Here is a 22,508-nt window from a genome sequence, read left to right as displayed (position 1 = left end):
GGTGTGTTCTTCCATGTGGACTTTGTTGCTTCTGAGCTAGATGGCTGCTTGTTTATCTTCAAGCCTTTAAGACCCCAGTCACCATCTCTTTTGATAGCCGGGCACCATCAGCTTTCTTCACCACATTTACTTGTTCACCCACTTTGGCTCCAGCCGTTGTGTCGGGAGAGTGAGCATCATAGAGTTCCAATTTAATAAAAGAAGGTATTCATGCGTTGAGGGAGTGTTCATACAACAATTTTTAAAGCACACCTATACATTCACTGACCTCATCATTCTTGACATTTGGTTTCCGCTTGGGTTCCTGGAATCAGTTCCTCATTTCCCTATTCCTCCTGCCCCTCCTTCCCCGCTTCTTCCTCCCACATGAACACTTAATGATATATAAATTATTATTTTATCATATCTTACACTGCCCAGAGTCTCCCTACACCCACAATTCTGTTGCCCACCCCCCAGAGAGGAGATTATATATAGAACCTTGTGATTGGTTCTCCCTGCCATGGTCCAGCAGCAGCAGGTTTGGGTCCCCTGCTAGGTGGGTAAGGCATCAACAAGCGGAAGACAGAAACCACACGGCTCTAAGTTTACGGGTGACGGTTCCAATTTTATTCATGCAAAGCTTCAACGTATATATTCTTTTTCTTGGCTTAAAGCTTATGGCCTAAGATCATACATTAGGAAATTCTCAGGCCACAAGACCGTAACAAGTTACATCAATCACATCATGATTCTTGGTTAAATATTAGTACATCTAGAAAATAAAACTTCTCATACAAGGGTGATAAACCTTCTAACAGTAACTGAGCATACTTCATTTATTTAGGGCGCATTGTTCTAACTATGAAATCAATAAAGCATTAATATATTTCATTATCAAAAATTTCTTGACAAGCTTTGGCTGTTCTTTCTGTTCCTTCTTGGGCTGTTCCTCTTGGGTTTTCATTTCTTGTTCTTACTTTTCCACTAAGTTCCCATAAATTAAACTCCCCAAAGTCTTTCTGTACCACGGTATGAGTTGCCTCACAATAGGTAGCTTTGCTTCAGTGGACTTCAAGTTGCCTCACAATAGGTAGCTTTGCTTCAGTGGACTTCAAACATCACGAAGGCCCTCTTCTTGCTAACCGTTCCATAAAAATAAACTACTAAAAAGAACTTTTACACCTTTCTTTGTTAACTATTCTTATGCCATTTTCATTGTAAATCCCTGTATAAGGTAAATCAGGGCCAGAAACTCTTTTTCTCTTTGGGTTATTTCCTGGATGGGGATGCCGTATTCTTCCCCCTATGCGGTAACCAAGATAAGGAAAGGGAAAAACCATGGGAAGAGGATGATAAACTTTTTTAGAATCTTGCACAAAAGCACTCCAAATAATTATGGCAGGGCCAATCAAACAAGTCCAAATACATGTCAAGAGCGGGTTTGGGCAGCCAACTCCCACTGTCCAGCTCCTTTGAAGCAGGGCCAGGCATCGTTCGACTCTGTCTTCGACGTCATGAGGCAGGACTAGTCACCTCATCTCCCTTTCTGTCCCCACTTTCCTCCGGATATTGCCACTCTCCCTGGTGTTCCGGAGGGGTTCATCTGTCCTGGATTCCCTGTGTTTCCAGTTCCCATCTGTACCTCTGTGCATCCTCTGGTATAACCAGGTTTGCAAGGTAGAATTGGGATGATGATAGGATGGTGGGGGCAGCGTTTAAAAGCTACAGGATGGTTGTCAATTTCTTCTCTAAGTTTAGAACAGCTGTTCTCAACCTGTGAGTTGGTACATCTTTGGGGGGGGTCAAATGAACCTCTCATGGGGGTAGAACTGTTCATAACAGTAGCAAAATTACAGTTACAAAGTAGCAATGAAAATAATTTTATGGGTGTAGGGTCACGACTACATGAGGGACTGTATGAAGGGGTCGTGGCATTAGGAAGGTTGGGAACCATTGTTGTAGAGGAAGACAGATTTTTTAGTACAGTAGGGCAGCAAAAGATAGGCAGCCCCATTAAGATGGATTAGCACAGTGCCTACAATGAACGCCAACAAATGCCACTATCAGTATGGCAGAGGAGGGGCATCATTTCATTATACTGGGCATACAGTTGCTATGAGTCAAAACCGACTCGACAGCACCTAAAAAAAACAAAACAAATTATTTTGCTTCTAACAATATGCTGAGGAAGACATTAAGAGAAACTCCTGCTATTTTAGAGCAGCGGTTCTCAAAATGTGGGTCGTGACTTCTTTGGGGGCATTATATGACACGTTCACAGGGGTGGCCTGATTCATAACAGTAGCAAAATTAGAGCTATGAAACAGTAATGAAAACAATTTTATGATTGGGGTATCACCACTACATGGGGAATGGTATTAAAATGATGTGGCATTAGGAAGGTTGAGAACCACCGCCCTAAAGGAAGCCAGAAATGTTGGTACAGTAAAAGGGCAGCAAAATAGAGGCAGCCCCTACAAGATGGATTAGCAAAGTAGCTGCAACAATGAGCACAAGCAAAGAACCACTGTGAGGATGGGACAGACCTGGGCAGCGTTACAATATGGTTTACAGAGAGTTGCTCTGATCACAAACCCTCTCAAAGACTCCTAAAAAGAGTAACAACGGGACTTGTGTATCTAAAAATGTGCCTGACGATATCTTAAGAAAATTGCCTATTAATTTAGAGCAGCAATTCTCAACCTGTGGGTCGTAAGTCCTTCGGTGGGACAAACGACCTTTCCATAGCGGGGCCCATTCACAACAGTAGCAAAGTTACAGTTATGAAGTAGCAATGAAAATAATTTTATGACTGGGGGACATCAATACATGAGGAATGGTATGACAAGCTCATGGCATCAAGAAGGTTTAGAACCACTGCCTGAGAGGAAGACATAAATCTTTATAGAGTTGAAGGGCACTAAATGAGAGATAGGCCCCCAAAAGATGGATTAGCACAGTGGTTGCAACAATGAGTCATAGCAAAGGAACCACTGTGAGGTTGGCAGAGGATGGGACAGCTTTTCATGATATTGTGCATAGAGTTGCTATGAGCCAAACCCACTCGACAGCCCCTAACAACAAGAAGAACAGGTCTCGTGCTTCTAACAATATGCTGAACTAGACCTTAAGAGAAACTCTACTTAGTTGAGAATAGCTCTTCTCAGCCTGTGAATCGTGACCACTTTGGTTGGTAGAATGATGCGTTCAAAAGAGTGGCCATATTCATAGCAGTCTCAAAATTACTGTTCTGAAACAGCAAGGGAAAAAATTTATGATTGGGGTACCATAGCTACACATTGGGAAGTGTATGAAAGTATTGTGGAATTAGGAAGGTTGAGAATCACTGTCCTAGAAGAGGACGAAGGTACAGTAGAAGGAGAGCAAAATAGAGGAAGCCACTACAAGATTGATTAGCTCAGTGGCTAGAACAATGAGTGCAAGCACAGAACCACTGTCAGGATGGCACAGGATGGGGCAGCATTTCATTATATTTTGCATAGTGTTCCTATGAGTAAAAAACCACTCGACGGCTCCTAACAACAACAAAAACAAGACTTCTGCTTCTCAAATGGGCAGAACTACATCTTGAAAGAAAAAAGTCTTCATTTAGAACAATGGTTCTCAATGTCTGGGTCATGAACCCTTTTGAAGGTTGAATGACACTTTCACAGGGGCGACCCATTCATTACTGTAGCAAAATCAGATTCATGAAGGAGCAACGAAAATAACTTTATGATTGGGTGCTCACCACTACTTGAAGAATGGTATTAAAGAATTGTGGCATTAGGAAGGTTGAGAATCACTGCCCTAGAGAAAGACACAAATCAGGGTACAGGAGAAGGCAGCAAAAGAGAGGGAGCCCCCCAAAAGATGGATTATCACAGTGGCTGCAACAATGAGCACAACAAAGAACCACTGTGAGGATGGTACAGGACGAGGGAGCATTTCGTTATATAGTGCATAGAGTTACTATGAGCCAAAACCCCATGACAGTACCTAAAAACAATAACAACAGGATTTGTGTTTCTCCAATAAGCTGAAGAAGACATTAAGAGAAACTCCGTTTGGCTTAGAGTAGCGTTTCTCAACAAGTGGTTCGCGACTCATTTGGAGGGGGCCAAATGACCCTTTCACAGGGGTGGCCCAATTCATAGCAGTAGCAAAATTACTGTTATGAAATAGCAATGAAAATAATTTTATAGTTGGACATTTAAGACTACATAAGGAATTGTGTGAAGGGGCGTGGCATTAGTAAGGTTTAGAACCACTGCCCTAGAGGAAGACACAAGCCTTGGTAGAATAAAAAGTCAGCAAATGAGAGTCAGCTATGAATGAGATGGAATAGCTCAGTGGCTGCAACAGTGAGGATAAGCCGACGTCCACTGTCCGGCTGGCACAGGAAGGGGCAGCGTTTCATTATATTGTGCATAGAGAACCAGGACTTATGCTTTTGAAAAAGGTGCTGAAGTAGACCTTAAGAGAAACTCCTCTTAGTTTAGAGCAGCGGATCTCAATCTGTGGGTCGCGACCCCTTTTCAGAGACAAAAGACCTTTTCACAGTTGTGGGTTGTACATTATAGTAGAAAAATTAGAGTTATGAAGTAACAATCAAAATAATTTTATGACGTGGCAGTCACCAGTACCATGAGGAATGGTATGAAACGGTCGTGTCATTAGCAAGGTTCAGAATCACTGCCCTACAGGAAGACAGAAATCTTGGTAGAGTAGAAGGGCAGCAATGAGAGATAATAGGTGGATTAGCACAGTGGCTGCAACAATGAGCACTAGCAAAAAAAACACTGTGAGGATGGCAGAGGATGAAACAGCATTTCATTATATTGTGCAAAGAATTGCTTTGACCCAAACCCACTCGACGGCCCCTAAAAACAATAAAAACAGGACTCGTGCATCTAACAATATAATTAACTAGACCTTAAGAGAAATTCCTCTTAGTTTAGAGCAGCGGCTCTCAACTTGTTAGTCGTGACCCCTTGGGGGTGTGTGTGTGTGTGTGTGTGTGTGTGTGTGTGTGTGTGTGTGTGTGTGTGTGTGTGTGAAATGACCATTTCATAGAGGTAGTCCAATTCATAAGAGTAGAAAAATTATAGTTATGAAGGAGTAATGAAAATAATTTTACGATTGTAGGGTCACCACTACATAAGGAACTGTGTGAAGGGGTCATGGCATTAGGAAGGTAGAGAACCACAGCCCTAGAGGAAGTCTTGGTACAGTAGAGAGTAGCAAAAGAGAGGCAGCCCAGTAAGACAGATTAGCATAGTGGCTATAACAATAAGCACCAGCAAATACCATTGTGATGATGGCAGAGGAGGGGGCAAACTTTCATTATATTGTGCATACAGTTGCTATAAGTCAAAAATCGACCCGACAGCATCTAACAAAAACAACAGGATTATGCTTCTAACAATATTCTGAGGAAGACATTAAGAGAAATTCCTATTATTTTAGGGCAGCGGTTCCCAAACTGTGGGTTGTGACCTCTTTGGGGGGGTCTAATGACCCTTTCACAAGTGTGACCTGATTCATAATAGTAGCAAAATTACAGTTATGCAATAGCAATTAAAATAATTTTATAATTGCGGGATCACCACTACATGGGGGAGGGTATAAAAGGAACGTGGCATTAGGATGGTTGAGAACCCCTTCCCCAGAGGAACGCAGAAATGTTGGTACAGTATAAGGGCAGCAAAAGAGAGGCAGCCCCTACAAGATGGATTAGCAAAGTAGCTGCAACAATGAGCACAAGCAAAGAACCACTGCGAGGATGGCACAGGCCTGGGCAGCATTACATTACATTTTGCAGAGAGTTGCTATGAGCCAACCCCACTCATCAGCCACTGACAACAATAAAATCAGGGCTCGTGTGCCTAACAATATGCTGAACTAAACTGTAAAAGAATCTACTCTTATTTTAGAGCAGCGGTTCTCAACCTGTGAGTCTTGACCCTTTGGTTGGTCAAATGACACTTTCACAGGGGTGGCCAGATTCATAACAGTAGCAAAATTACAGTTATGAAATAGCAAGGGAAAATTTATGATTGGGGTACCACCACTGCACAATGGGAAATATATGAAAGGATTGTGGAAATATGAAGGCTGAGGACTACTGCCCTAAAGGAACACATAGTACAGTAGAAGGGCAGCAAAACAGAGGCAGCCTAGAAGACTGATTATCACAATGGCTGCAACAATGAGTGCAAGCAAAGTACCACTGTGAGGATGGCACAGGATGGGACAGTGTTTCATTATATTGTGTATAGAGTTCCTATGAGTCAAAAATCACTCAACAGCACTTAAAAACAACCAAAACCGAACTTGTGCTTCTCAAAATGTGTTGAACTACATCTTAAAAGAAACAAATTTTCGTTTAGAACAGCACTTCTCAACCTGTGGGTTGTGACCCCTTTCAGGAGACAAATGATCCTTTCACAGCGGTGGACCATTCATTACAGTAGAAAAATTAGATTTATGAAGTAGCAAGGAAAATAATTTTATGATTGGGCTGCGACTACTACATAAGCAACGGTATGAAATGATCATGGTACAGCAAGTTTGAGAACCACTGCCTTGGAGGAAGACAGAGCTCTTGGTAGAATAGAAGAGCAGCAAATGAGAGGCAGTCCTCAAAAAAGGTGGATTAGCACGGTGTCTGAAACAATGAGCGCAAGCAGAGAACCACTGTGAGGATGGCACAGGATGTGGCAGGGTTTCATTATATTGTGCCTAGAGTTGCTAGGAGCCAAAGGCCACTCGATGGCCAGTAAAAACAGTAACAAGAGGACTCATGCATGTAACAATACACTGAACTAGAACTTAAGAGAAACTCCTCTTAGTTTAATTTCTTTTTTTTTCACCTTTTTTTAAAACGTTTTATTAGGGGCTCATACAACCCTTATCACAATCCATACATATACATACATCAATTGTATAAAGCACATCTCTACATTCTTTGCCCTAATCATTTTCTTTTCTTTTTTTTCCCTTTTCTTTTTTTACATTTTTTTAGGGACTCATACAACTCTTATCTCAATCCATACATATACATACATCAATTGTATAAAGCACATCCATACATTCCCTGCCCCAATCATTCTCAAAGCATTTGCTCTACACTTAAGCCCTTTGCATCAGGTTCTCTTTATTTCCCCCCTCCCTCCCCGCTCCCCCCTCCCTCAGGTGCCCTTGGTAATTTATACATAGTTATTTTGTTATATCTTGCCCTATCCGGAGTCTCCCTTCCACCCCTTCTCTGCCGTCCCTCTCCCAGGGAGGAGGTCACATGTGGATCCTTGTAATCAGTTCCCCCTTTCCAATCCACTCACCCTCCACTCTCCCAGCATTGGCCCTCACACCCTTGGTCCTGAAGGTATCATCCACCCTGGATTCCCTGTGTCTCTAGCCCTCATATGTACCAGCGTACAACCTCTACCTTATCCAGCCCTGCAAGGTAGAATTCGGATCATGGTAGTTGGGGGGAGGAAGCATCCAGGATCTGGGGGAGAGCTGTGTTCTTCATTGGTACTACCTCGCACCCTGACGGACCAAACTCCTCTCCCAAACCCCTCTATGAGGGGATCTCCAGTGGCCGACACTTGGGCCTTGGGTCTCCACTCTGCACTTCCCCCTTCATTCAATATGGCATATACACATACATATATTCTTTTTTTTTTTTGCATGATGCATTATACCTGGTCCCTTGGGCACCTTGTGATCTCACTGGCTGGTGTGCTTCTTCCATGTGGGCTTTTTTGCTTCTGCGCTAGATGGCTGCTTGTTCACCTTCAAGCCTTTAGGACCCCAGACACTATCTCTTTTGATAGCCGGGCACCATCCGCTTTCTTCGCCACATTTGCTTATGCATCCATTTGTCTTCAGCGATCCTATCATGGAGGTGTGCAGCCAATGATATGATGATTTTTTTGTTCCTTGATGCCTGATAACTGATCCCTTTGGGATCACTCGCTCACTCAGGCTGGTGTGTTCTTCCATGTGGGCTTTGTTGCTTCTGAGCTAGATGGCCGCTTGTTTATCTTCAAGCCTTTAAGACCCCAGTCACTATCTCTTTTGATAGCCGGGCACCATCAGCTTTCTTCACCACATTTACTTGTTCACCCACTTTGGCTTCAGCAGTTGTGTCGGGAGAGTGAGCATCATAGAGTACCAATTTAATAAATGAACGTATTCATGCATTGAGGGAGTGCTTGAGTAGAGGCACAAGATCCTTCAGCCACCTTAATGTTAAACCTATAAATGTAGACACTTAGATCTATTTCCCCATATTCATATATATGTTTGCATATACATGTCTTTGTCTAGACCTCCATAAATGCCCCTTGACTCCCAGCTTCTTACTCCATCTCCCTTGACTTTCCTCCTGCCCCACTACCATGCTCCGTCCCCACCTGGGCTACAGCTATACCTCTTCTCTACGCAACCTTACCCTTGATCGTTCCCCATCAGGCCTGCCACTCCCCCCTCACTACCATTTTGTGTCCTATGTTGTTCCCTGTCCCTGTGTTTGTTAACACCACTTCCTTACCCTCCTCCCCCTCCCCCACCCGGAACTGTCTGTCCCATTGTTTTTCCTCCAGATAGTTCATCCAGCCTGTCCTATTCAGACAGACCTTTGGAGACACTAACATGCACGAAAACAAGGCAGAGGAAAACAAAGCAACAGTATACAACCAGACAACAAAAACAAACCACTGACAAAGAACAAAACACTTCACAAAAGAAAGGCTTGTAGTTCGTTCAAGGATCGTTTGCTGGCCCTTAGGAGCGTTTTCCAGTCCAGTCTGTTGGGGCACCACGCCCTGGCCCCAAAGTCCACTTTCAGCATTCCCTGGGGACCTTGCCACTCCATTCCCTTGCTGTTCCACTGCACTCCCCAAGTGCTTTGCCTCGGTGTGGTGGGATCAGGTCAGGTGCAATTCCCACACTGTGTCTCCGGTGCTGTCCCTTGTATCGCCCTTAGTCACTGAGGGGCATCATGTCTCATAGTAGGGCCAGCCATGTTGTTCTCTCTGTGGACTGGCTGCTCTACTCAGGAACGTCATCCTCACGCCCTGGTGGGCCAGACTGTGTTCCACTGTCTCCTCCTGCCCCTTCATCTGCTCCCATGTGCTCTGATCAGATATGTCCATCTCCCGGAGCTGCAGAATCAACGTCATCATTTGAAACAAATTCTTTTCGGGGTAGGGGCATGAATCCACTTAATTTTTGGTGGTGGGGCCAGCCTCCCAGACCTCTCCACTGGTTCCCTACTCCACACCGGGATCACCTTGTGGCAGTGGGTTGAAGTCTGGTCCCACTTTCCCTGTGGAGATATAAACAATAACCTCCACTTGGGTGGATTAGTGCCCCATGCCCCCACTTCCCTTTTCTTCCTTATATTCATCCTTTTATTTTCCTTTCCCCACCTCCTCCACTGTTGTCTACCATGTGCATCCCTGGTTTTGGTCTGGTCTCTGCCATACTACACAGTCTTCACCCCAGGAATGTTTGTATACAGTAGCTTTTTCCCCTGTGTCACTTTTGCATTAAAAAATTTTTTTTTAATACTTACCTCAGCGGGCTCATGTTGTACTTGTCCTTTTGTGCCTGACTTACTTCGCTTAGCATGATTTCCTCCAGTTCTTCCCATGCCGCTATGTGCCTCATACGTTCATCACTGCTTTTTAGTGATGCATAGTACTCCATTGTATGTATATACCACAGTTTTTTAATCCAATCGTCAGTTGATGGAAATTTGGGTTGCTTCCAACTCCTTGCAATTGTGAACTGTGCCGAAATGAACATTGGAGCACAGATGTCTGGTCTTGGTTTGTTCCTTGCCTCTTCTGGGTATATGCCCAGTAGGGGGATTGCTGGGTCATATGGTAACTCTATTTCCATCTGTTTTAGGTATCGCCAGATTGATTTCCCTAGTGGCTGTACATACTTACAGGTCCCCCAGCAGTGGATGAGAGTTCCTGTCTCCCCACAGCCCCTCCAACAATTGTTGTTTCTGATTTTTTGAATTGGGCTATCTTTGAGGGTGTCAGGTGGTACCTCATTGTTGTTTTAATTTGCATTTCTCTTATGGCTAAAGATCGGGAACATTTTCTCATATGTTTGTTGGCCATTCGGATTTCTGTCCCTGTAAAATTTCTGTTCAAGTCCTTTGCCCACCTTTCAAGTGGACTATTGGTTTTTTTTCTTTTGGGAAGCTATCAGAGTATTGTAGATTTTAGTAATAAGACCTTTGTCTGATATGTCATTGCTAAAGATGTTTTCCCAGTCTGTGGAATCTCTTATTACTCTCTTGGTGAATTCTTTAGACGTACACAAGTGTTTTATCTTCAGTATATCCCATTTATCAATTTGTGCCTCGTATTCCCTGCGCCAAAGTTCTCAAGTTGGTCCCAATTCCTTCATTGATGACCCTAATAGTCTGGGGTTTAACATTAAGGTCTGTGATCCACCTTGAGTTTATTCTTGTGCATGGAGTGAGATAGGGGTCTTGCTTCATTTTTCTGCATGTGGATATCCATTTTTTCCAGCACCACTTGTTAAAGAGGGCATTGGCTTCCCATTTGATATATTTGGGGCCCTTATCAAAAATCAGCTGTGTGTATGCTGATGCTTTTATTTCTGGGTTTTCAGTTCTCTTCTACTGGTCTGAGTATCTGTCATTGTACCAATACCATGCAGTTTTGAGAACTGTGGCTGCATAGTGTGTGCCAAAGTCAGGTAAAGCAAGCCCTCCCACGGTGTCCTTCTTCTTGAGGAGTTCTCTGCTAATTCTGGGTTTCTTCCCTCTCCATATGAAGTTGGTAATCAGTTTTTCCATTTCTTTGAAGAAAGATGATGGTAATTGTATCGGGATGTCATTAAACTTATATAGTGCTTTTGGCAGAACTGACATCTTAACTATATTAAGTCTCCCAATCCAAGAGCATGGAATATTCTTCCATTTGTTGAGGTCGCTCGTGGTTTCTTGTAATAGTGTTCTACAGTTTTTCCTATACAGATCTTTCGTTTTTTCAGTCAGGTGTATCCCTAGATATTTCAATTTGTGTTTGGCTATTGTGAAGGGTACCACCTTTTTGATCTCTTCTTCTGTGGTCTTATCTGATGTGTATAACAGTCCGATGGACTTCTGTTTGTTGATCTTGTATCCTGCCACTCTGCCAAACTCCTCTATTGTTTCCAGTACTCCCCTTGTGGAACTTTTGGGATTTTCCATATATAGAATCATATCATCTGCAAATAATGATAGTTTCACCTCCTCCTTCCCCAGTCAAATACTTTGATGTCACTTCTTTGCCTTATGCTGTTAGCTAAAACCTCCAGCACGATATTAAACAGGAGTGGGGACAAGGGGCATCCATGTCTGGTCCCCTTTTTCAGTGGGATTGTGTTAGTCTTTTCTCCATTGACTACCACTTTGGCTGTTGGTTTTTCATATATACCTTGTATTGTCTTGAGGAACTTTCCTTCCATTCCTATCTTCGCTAGTGTCTTAAACAGGAATTGGTGTTGAATGTTGTCGAATGCTTTTTCTGCGTCTATTGATATAATCATGTGATTCTTATACTTGTTCATGTCAATGTGACGAATAATACTAATGGTCTTTTGTATGTTGAACCATCCCTGCATCCCTGGTATGAATCCCACTTGGTCATGGTGAATTATTTGTTTTATATACTTTTGTATTCTGTTGGCTAGTATTTTGTTAAGAATTTTTGCATCGATGTTCATTAGGGATATTGGTCTGTAGTTCTCGATTCTTGTGGTATCCTTGCCTGGTTTGGGTATCAGAGTTATACTAGCTTCATAGAAGGAGTTTGGGAGTTTGCCATCTTTTTCTATGTTCTGGAAAAGTTTGTGTAGGATTGGTATTAGTTCTTCCCTGAATGCTTTGTAGAATTCTCCGGTGTAGCCATCTGGTCCAGGGGATTTTTTTTGTTGGTAATCCCTTGATAACCTTTTCTATTTCTTCCATTTCTATGGGTCTGTTGAGATTCTTGATGTCCACCGAGGATAGTCTAGGGAGGGATTGTTTTACCAGGAATTTGTCCATGTCTTCCAAATTGTTGAATTCATTGGAGTACAATCCTACATAGTACTGTGTAACTATCCTTTTGATTTCATTAGGGTCTGTTGTAATGACCCCTCTTTCATCCCTTATTCTTGCTATTGAGATTTGTTCCCTCCTTTCTTTGGTTAGGTTTGGCAATGGTCTATCGATCCTGTTTATCCTTTCAAAGAACCAACTTTTAGCGATATTAATTTTTTCCATAGTTTTTTTATTTTCCTTCTCCTGAATCTCAGCCCTGATTTTTATAATTTCTTTTCTTTTGCTATTAGTAGGGTTGTCCTGCTGACTCTGCTCTAGTTTTTGTAAATTTTGTGTCAGCGTATGTATCATGATTCTCTCTTCCTTTCTTAGGTGTGCTTGTATTGCTATGTACCTTCCTCTGATGACTGCCTTTGCTGTGTCCCATAAGTTTTGGTACATCCTGTGCTCATTTTCGTTGGTTTCTAGAAATTTCCTGATTTCGTCTCTGATCTGCACCAGTATGCACTCCTTTTGCAGTAGAGAGTTATTCATCCTCCTATTATTTGCTCTTATTTTCTTCGTCTTCTTTTTGTTGATTTCCAGTCTTATGGCACAGTGGTTAGAGAGAGAGGTGTGTATTATTTCAATGTGCTTAAATTTATGTAGATTTGCCTTATGCCCAACATGTGGTCTATCTTTGAATATGTGCCATGGGGACTTGAAAAGAATGTGAATTTTTTTTTATTTGGATGAAAAGCTCTGTAAATATCTATTAGGTCAAATTGTCTAATTGTGGAGATTAGCTCTCTAGTCTCCTTGTTGAGTTTCTTTCCCTGTGATCTATCTTTCTCAGTGAGTGGTGTGTTGAAGTCGCCCACTATAATTGTCGAGTCTGTGATTTCTTCTTAATCTTTTGGAATGTTTGGTTGACTTATTGAGCTGGTCTCTCATTCCGGGAATATATGTTTACAATGCTTAGAGGTTCATTGTCTATGATTCCCTTGAGCATTATAGTGTCCCTCCTTATCTCTTTTTATGGTTTGCACTTTGATGTCAATTTTATCCGAGATAAGGATTGCAACACCTGCTTTTTTTGTATTTCTGTTTGCTTGGTAGGTCCTTCTCCAGCCTTTGGTTCTCAGCCTATTTTTGTCTGTAGCCTTGAGATGTGTCTCCTGTAGGCAGCAAATTGATGGGTTGTGTTTTCTAAGCCATTCTGCTAGTCTCAGTCTTTTAATGCCTGAGTTCATGCCATTGATATTCAGGGTTTTTATCTCAATGTGCGGACTCTGTGATGCCATTTTATACCTTTTGTGTTGGGAGTTTTCCTACTTTCCTTTATCATTAGTATGTGTTTTGTGTGTGTTTCATTCTTGACTTCTTTCCATCCTTAAGCCATTGCTATCTCGGGGCCTGTTTTGTGAAGTTTTTCTATGTGTTGGTCTCTTATTTGTGCTTGGTGAGTGTTGTTCTTCTGCCCATACTGAGTCGGCGAGGATCTTTTGTAAGGCTGGGTTTGTTGTAACGTATTTTTTGAGTTTTTCCTTGTCTGCGAAGACTTTTACTTCTCCATCGATCTGGATCGATAATTTGGCTGGGTAGAGTATTCTTGGATTTGCGTTGTTTTCCTTCAACTTTTGGAATATGTTACTCCACTCTCTCCTTTTTTTCATAGTTTCTGCTGATAGGTCTGAACATATCCTTATGTGGTGACCTTTATATGTGATTGCTTTTTTTGCCCTAGCTGCTCTCATGATTTTCTCCTTTTCCTCAAAGTTGGATAGTTTAACTATTATGTGCCTTGGTGATTTCTTCTTGGGGTCCCGTCGTGCTGGTGTTCTTTCAGCCTCCTGGATGGTTGCTTGGTTTTCATTCATTAGGCTGGGGAAGTTTTCCTCCAAGAATTCTCTCACTACTGTTGCAGATGACTTCTTTCTTGTGTCTTCCTCCGGTAGGCCAATAATTCTAATGTTGTTCCTCTTCATAGCATCAGACATAGCTCTTAGGTTTTCTTCGGCTTCTCTGATGCTCTTATTAGATTTTTCTTCACGTTTATTAAAGTCTGCTTGGTTGTCCTCCAAGACACTGATGCGGTTCTCTGATTTCTCCAGTCGATTCTCAAGGAACATGATTTTGCTATTGTTTTTCTTTATTTCCTCCCTAAGCTCCTGTATTTCCCTTTGGTGTATGGCTTTTATCTCCTCTATCGTTTCATCCTTTTTCTGTATTGTTTCCCTCATATCCTGCATGGCTCCAAGCAGCATTCTAAGAGTTTTTTGTATGGCATCTCAATGTCTGCTTCTTCTATGTATGTTGCTATGTTCAGCACATCTTCTGCCTTTGTCTTTTGTTTCTCCTGTTTTTTCATTGAGGTCATTTTGGCTGATGGCTGTTTGCGTTGAGTTGTTTTTGAGGGACCAGCTGTCATTTTCTAGTCTCTCTCTGGAAGACTTATAGGAATACTTCTTCGAACTGCCTACAGCTGATTTTGCTAAGTTATTAGCCAACCAGTTTATCTTCCTGTGGCTTCCCTATCAGGGGAGTGCCCCAGATGGCGGATCAGCTGCCTGCCCCAGTGTTGCAGAGGCTGGGCTGAAGTTCCTGCTATTGGTTTGAATATTGATAAGTGTTGGCTGAGCTGCCTTATGTCCCCAGGTTCACAGGCAGGAACTCCCTGGTGAGGAGTCTGAGGAGTATCCCCTGGAGAGCAAGCAGGCCTTTCCCTAGCCTTGGGCTATCTATGCAGGGTGGAGCTCACCTATCTGGGTGTGGCCCAGGTGCAAATGCCCTAGGGCAATGGGAGTGTCCCATAAGTCTGCAATGGAGTGTGAGAGAGCAGTTCAGGAACAAGAGGGGGAGAAAAATTAAACAGTGAGACTGGACTGTGCAGGGGTACAGGGAAGTGAGGGAAGGAAAAGCAACTATGCAGCTGAGTCCCACTCCCTGCCTGTGGACCTGCCAGGGCCCACTCCCTGCCCCAAGCCCCAGCAGCAATCCATAGCTGAGCCCCAAGAAGAGTCGCAAGAAAGCTGCTGAGCAGCCCCCAGAGAAGTGGGGGGATAGAGAGCAGAGATGTTAACAGATGCCGCAATATAGTTGAAGCTTGATCCCTGCCTATGGAGCTGTGGGGTTTGGGTTCAGTCCCTGCTCAGCCCACGCGGTGCGACAAGCTGTGGCTGTGCCCCGAAAAAGCCCCTGCAAAGCCCTCCAAGGCTGCATGGGAATATAGAGCAGAGATACAAACAGAAGCAACAATGCAGCTAAACACCAACTCCCTGCCAGTGGAGCCTCAAGGGCCCTGTCCCTGCCCTGAGGCAGGCAGGGGGAAACAGTGGCTGCGCCAAGGCCAAGCCCTGCTACAGGCTCCAAATGGTCCAGGCTTGGGCAGACACAGCAGCTAGGCTAGGGTCGAGCCCCAGCCGGCTTCCACTGAGGTAAGCCAAAAGCCCCCAGCCCCTCAAAACCCCGTGGATCTGTGCCTACTTATCTTTATGATGCGCCTCCTGCGATCCAGTGGCGTTCAATTTCCCTCTGAGCAACTCTCCTGGGCTGGATTCTGCGGAGTCCCTCTGGTATGTGTCACTCCATTGCCATCTTCCCGGAATCTCCCTTTTTTTCACCTTAAAAAAAAGTCATTTTATTGGAGCTCATACAACTCTTATCACAATCCATACACACATCAATTGTTTAAAGCACACTTATATATTCATTGCCCTCATCATTCTAATCAATCGCTTTCTGCTTGGGATCCTGAAATCAGCTCCTATTTTCCTTTTTCTCCTGTCTCCCCTTTCCCCCTCCCCCCTCCCACATGAACACTTAATAATTTATAAATTATTATTTTATCTTATCTTACACTACCCAGAGTCTCCCTTCACCCACTTTTCTGTTACCCAGCCCCCAGAGAGGATATTATATGTGGATCCTTGTGATCGGTTTGCCCTTTTAATCCCTGCTTCCCTCCCGATATCACCACTCTCCCCGCTGGTCCTGAGGGGTTAATTTTGACTAGATTACCTGTGTTTCCAGTTCCCATGTGTACCGCTGTGCATTCTCTGGTCTAACCAAGTTTGCAAGGTAGAATTGGGATGATTATAGGTTGGGGGGAGGCAGCATTTAAGTGCTAGAGGAAGTTTGTCAGTTTCTTCTCTTAGTTTAGAGCAGCGGTTCTCAACCTGTGATTTGTTACATCTTTGGGGGGGGGGGTCGAATGAACCTTTCATAAGGGTGGACCAGTTTATAACAGTAGCAAAATTACACTTATGAAGTAGCAGCAAAAATAATTTTATGGGTGTGGGGCCACCACTACATGAGGAACTGTATGAAGGGGTCGTGGCATTCGGAAGGTTGAGAACCATTGTCCTAGAGGAAGACAGAAATCTTGGTACTGTAGAAGGGCAGCAAAAGAGAGGCATCCCCAATAAGATGGATTTTTAAGACAGTACCTGCAGCAATGAGTGCCAGCAAACATGACTGAGGATGTCAGAGGAGGGGAAGCCTTTTATTATATTGGGCATACGGTTGCTATGAGTCAAAACTGACTCAACAGTACCTAACAAAAACAGCAGGATTGTGCTTCTAACCACAGGCTGAGGAAGACATTAAGATAAACTTCTATTATTTTAGAGCAGCGGTTCTCAAGCTTTGGTTCGCGAACACTTTTGGGGTCAAACGACCCTTTCACAGGGGTGGCCCAATTTATAACAGCAGCAAAATTATAGTTATGAAACAGCAATAAAAATAATTTTATGATTGGGATGTCACCACTACATGGGGAATGGTATTAAAGGGACATGGGATTAGGAAGTTTGAGAAGCGCTGCCTTAGAGGAAAGCAGAAATGTGGTACAATAGAAGGGCAGCAAAGGAAAGGCAGCCCCTGCAAGACTGGTTAGCACAGTGCCTGCAACAATGAGCACAAGCAAAGAACCACTGTGAGGATGGCAGAGGATGGGACAGCGTTTCATTATTTGTGCACAGAGTTTCAATGAGTCAAAAACCACTCAACAGCAGCAAACAACAACCAAAACTGGACTTGTGCATCCCCAAATGTGCTGAACTACATCTTAATAGAAACAAATCTTCATTTAGAACAGCGGTTTTCAATTTCTGGGTCACAAACCCTTTTGGTAGGCAAACGACACTTAAACAAGGGCAGCCCGTTCATAACACTAGCAAGATTAGATTTATGAAGTAGCAACAAAAATAATTTTATTACTGGGCAGTCACCACTACATGAGAATCAGTATTAAAGTGTTGTGGCATTGGTAAGGTTGAGAGCCACTGCCTTAGAGGAAGACACAAATCTTGGTAAAGGTGAAGGATAGCAAAAGAGAGGCAGCCCCCAGAAAGACGTATTAGCACATTGGCTGCATCAATGAGCGCAAGCAAAGAAACACTGTGACGATGGCACTGAACGGGGCAGCATTTCATTTTAGTGAGCACAGAGTTGCTATGAGCCAAAACCCACTCGATGGCACCTAACAGCAATAACAACAAGATTTGTGCTTCTAACAATATGCTGAAGAAGACCTTAGGAGAAACTCCTCTTAGTTTAGAGCAGCGGATCTCAACTAGTAGGTCGAGAACCCTTTCATGTAGCTGAATGACCCTTTCACAGGGGTGGCCCGATTTATAACAGTAGCAAAATTACTGTTATGAAATAGCAATGAAAATAAATTTATAGTTGGATATTCAACACTACATTAGGAAGTGTATGAAAGGGGCGTGGCATTAGGAAGATTGAGAACCACTGCCTTAGAGAAGACACAAATCTTGGTAGAGTAGAAGGGCAGCAAATGAGAGCCAGCTCCCAAAAAAACCGAATAACAAAGTGGATGAATGAATTGAGGGAAAGCCAAAGATCCACTGTAAGGATGGCACAGAAAGGGGCACATTTCATTATATTGAGCATAGAGTTGCTATGAGTCAAATCCACTCGACAGCACACAACAAAAAAACTTCAGGACTTGTGCTTTTGACAATGTGCTGAAGTAGACCTTAAGATAAACTCATCTTAGTTTAGAGCAGCGGTTCATAACGTGTGGGTCACAAGCCATTTTGGAAGACAAATGACCCTTTCACAGTGGTTGCCTGATTATTACAGTGCCAAAATTGGAGTTATGAAGTAGCAATGAAAATAATTTTGATTTGGCAGTCACCCCTACATGAGGAACGGTATGAAAGGATCGTGGGATTAGCAAGGTTGTGAACCACTGCCCTTGAGGAATACAGACATCTTGGAAGAGAAGAGGGATAGCAACAGAGAGGCAGCCCCTACAAGTTTGATTAGCACAATGGCTGCAACAATGAATGCCAGCAAATACCATTGTGAGTATGGCACAGGACAGTGCAGCGTTTCATTATATTGTGCATAGAGTTGCTATGAGAAAACCCAACTCAACAGCAATTAACAATAAAACAGGATTTTTCTCTAACAATATCCTGAAGAAGACCTTAAGAGAAACTCCTTAGTTTAGAGCAGCGTTACTCAACCTGTGAATTGTGAACCCTTGTGGGCTTTGAACAACCCTTTCCCAGGAGATGCCCTATTCATAACAGTAGCAAAATAACAGTTATGAAATATCAATGAGTACAGTTATATAATTGGGTGAACACCACTCCATGAGGAACTAGATGGAAGGGTCTTTGCATGAGGAAGGTTGAGGACTACTGCCCTAAAGGAAGACAAAAAACTTTGTAAATAGGAGGGCATCAAAAGTGAACAGCCCCCAAAAGGTGGATAAGCACAGTGACTGCAACAATGAGCGCAAGGAAAAGAACCACTGTGAGGATCACAAAGGACGGGACATTGGTTCATTATATTGTGCACAGAGTTGCTATCAGCCAAACCCACTCTAGGGAACCTAACAAAAAAGGACAAGACTTGTGCTTCTTACAATATGCTGAAGAAGACCGAAGAGTAATTCCTCTTTTTTTTAGAGCAGCAGTTCTCAAACTGTGGGTCGTGACAACAGAGGGGGATCGAACAACCCTTTCATAGGGGTGCCCTGATTCATAAGAGTAGCAAAATTACAGTTATAATTATCAATGAAAAGAAATTTATTGTTGGGGGTTCACTGCTACATGAGGAATGGTATGAAAGGGTCATGGAATTAGGAAGGGTGAAAACTACTGCCCTAGAAGAAGATACAAATCTTGATACAGTTGAAGGGCAGCAAAATAGAGTCAGCCCCCCCCCCCTCCACCCAAAGTGGAACAGCACAGTGGCGGCAACAATCAGCACAACCCAAAGAAATACTGTGAGGATGGCGCAGGACGGGGCAGTATTTCATTATATTTTGCATAGAGTTGCTATGAGCCAAAACCCACGCGATGGCCCCTAACAACAATAACAAGAGTATTTGTTCTTATAACAATATGCTGAGAAGAACTAAAGAGAAAGGCCTCTTTAATTTAGAGCAGTGATTCTCAATGTTTGGGTCATGACCCCTTTGTGGGGGACAAACGACCTTTTCACAGGGGTGGTCCAGTTCAAAACATTAACCTTAAGAAGTAGCATTGAAAATAATTTTATGATTGTGGGGGGAGTCACCAATACATGAGGAACATTAGGAAAAGGTCCTAGCATTAGGAAGGTTGAGAACCACTGGCCTAGGCAAATACAGAAATCTTGGAAGAGTAGACGGGCAGCAAATGAGAGTCAGTCCCTAAAAAGGTGTATTAGCACAGTGGCTGCAACAATAAGCGCAAGCAAAAGAACCACTATGATGATGGCAGAGGATAGGACAGCATTTCATGATATTGTGCATAGAGTTGCTATGAGCCAGACCCACTCGACAGCCCCTAACAATAATAAGAACAGGACTCATGCATCAAATATATGCTGAACTAGACTGTAAGAGAAACTACTCTTAATTGAGAACAGCGGTTCTCAACCTGTGAGTCATGACCACTTTTGTTGGCCGAATGACCCTTTCACAGGGGTGGCCAGATTAATAGCAGTAGCAAAATTACAGTCATGAAGTAGCAGCGAAAATAATTTTATATATGTACATTCACGAGTACATTAGGAATTTTATGAAAGGGGTGTGGCATTTGGAAAGTTGAGAAGTACTGCCCTCGTGGAAGATACAAGTCCTGGTAGAGTAGAAGGGCAGAAAATGGGAGCAGCTCCCAATAGGATGGAATAGCACAGTGGCTGAAACAGTGAGGGAAAGCAAAAGATCCACATTCAGGATGGCCCAGGAAGGGGCAGCCTTTCATTGTATTGAGCATAGAGTTGCTTTGAGTAACACCCACTCAAGATCACCTAAACAAACAAACAAAAAAAAAAAAACAGCAAAAAAACAGGACTTATACTTCTGGCCATGTACTGAAGTAGACCTTAAGAGAAACTCCTCTTAGTTTAGAGCAGTGGTTCTGAACTTGTGAGTCGTGACCTCTTGGTGGTATTGAACGGCCCTTTCATAGGGGTGACCTGATTCATAACAGTACCCAAATTACAGTCATGAAGTAGCAATGAAAACTATTTTATGGTGTGGGGTCACCATTACATGAGGAACTGTATGAAGGGGTCATGGCATTAGGAAGGTTGAGAACCACTAACCTAGAGGAAGACAGAAATTTTGATACAGTAGAAGGACATCCAAAGAGAGGCTGCCCCAATAAGATGGATTAGCACTGTGGCTCCACAATGAGCGCAAGCAAACACCAGTGTGAGGATGGAAGAAGAGGGGTCAGCCTTTGATTTTATTGGGCATAAAGTTGCTATGTGTCAAAACCGACTCCACAGCACCTAAGAAAACAATAGTATTGTGCTTCTAACAATATACTCAGGAAGACAATAAGAGAAATTCTTATTACTTTAGAGCTGCGGTTCTCAACTTGTGGGTCTTGACCTCTTTGGGTGGGTTGGGGGTGGGGTGGGTCAAAGGAACCTTTCACGAGGGTGCCGATTCATAACAGTAGCAAAATTACAGTTATGAAATACTAATGAAAATAAATTTGTAATTGGGCGATGACCACTACATGGTGAATGGCATTAAAGGGACGTGGAATTAGGAAGGTTGAGAACGACTTCCCTAGAGGAAGGCAGATATGTTGCTACAGTACAAGGGCATCAAAAGAGAGGCAGCACCTCCAACATGGATTAGGATAGTAGGTGCAACAATGAGCACCAGCAAAGAACTACTGTGAGGATGACACAAGATGGGCCACCGTTTCATTAGATTGTGCATAGAGATCCTATGAGTCAAAAACCACTGGATGGCACTGAACAACAATAAAAATAGTACTTGTGCTTCTCAAAATGTGCTGAACTACATCTTAAAAGAAACAAATCTTCGTCTAGAACAATTCTCAACCTCTGTGTCACGAACCATTTTGTGGGTCAAATGACACTTTCACAGGGTGGCCCATTCATAACAGTAGCAAAATTAGTTTTGTGAAGTAGTAACGAAAATAATTTTATGATTGGGTGGTCACCACAATATGAGAAATGGTATCAAAGGGTTGTGGCATTAGGAAGATTGAGAACCACTGCGATAGAGGAAGACAGAAATATTGGTACAGTAGATGGGAAGCAAAAGAGAGGCTGTCCCTATAAGATTGTGGCTCATGTGCCACAATGAGCACAAGCAAATACGAATGTTAGGATGGAAGAGGAGGGAGCAGCCTTTGACTACATTGGGCATACAGTTGCTATGAGTCAAAACCGACTTAACAGCACCTAAGAAAATCAACAGTATTGTGCTTCTAACAATATACTGAGGAAGACATTAAGAGAAACTCCTAATATTTTAGAGCTGCGGTTCTCAACCTGTGGGTCGCGACCTCTTTGAGGAGTCAAACGAAACTTTCACAGGGGGACAAATTCTTAACAGTAGAAAAATTACAGTTATGAAACAGCAATGAAGATAATTTTATGAATGGGGGATGACTACTAATTTGGGAACAGTATTAAAGGGACGTAGCATTAGGAAAGTTGAGAACCACTGCCCTAGATAAAGACAAAATCTTGGTACAAGAGAAGGGGTCAAAAGAGAGGGAGCCCCCAGAAAGATGGATTAGCACAGTGGCTGCAACAATGAGCGTAATCCAATAATCACTGTGAGGATGGCATTTGACGGGGCAGGATTTCATTATATTGTGCATAGAGTTGCTGTGAGCCAAAACCCACTAGACGGCCCCTAACAACAATAACAAGAGGACTCGTGCATGTCATGATATACTGAACTAGAGCTTAAGAGAAACTCCTCTTAGTTTACAACAACGGTTCTCAACCTGTGAGTTGTGACCAGTTTGGGGGCATAGAACCACCCTTTCATATGGTTGGCCAAATTCATAACAATAGCAAAATTACAGATGTGAAATAGCAACAAAATTTTTTAATGATTGGGGGTTCAGCACTACTGGTGGAATGGTATTAAAGTGTCTTGACATTAAGAAGGATGAGAAACACTGCCCTAGAGGAAGGTAGAAATGTTGGTACAGTACAAGGG

Source organism: Tenrec ecaudatus, chromosome 15, assembly GCF_050624435.1.
Source record: "Tenrec ecaudatus isolate mTenEca1 chromosome 15, mTenEca1.hap1, whole genome shotgun sequence".
Lineage (NCBI taxonomy): Eukaryota > Metazoa > Chordata > Mammalia > Afrosoricida > Tenrecidae > Tenrec > Tenrec ecaudatus.
Note: the sequence above shows the minus strand (reverse complement) of the source record.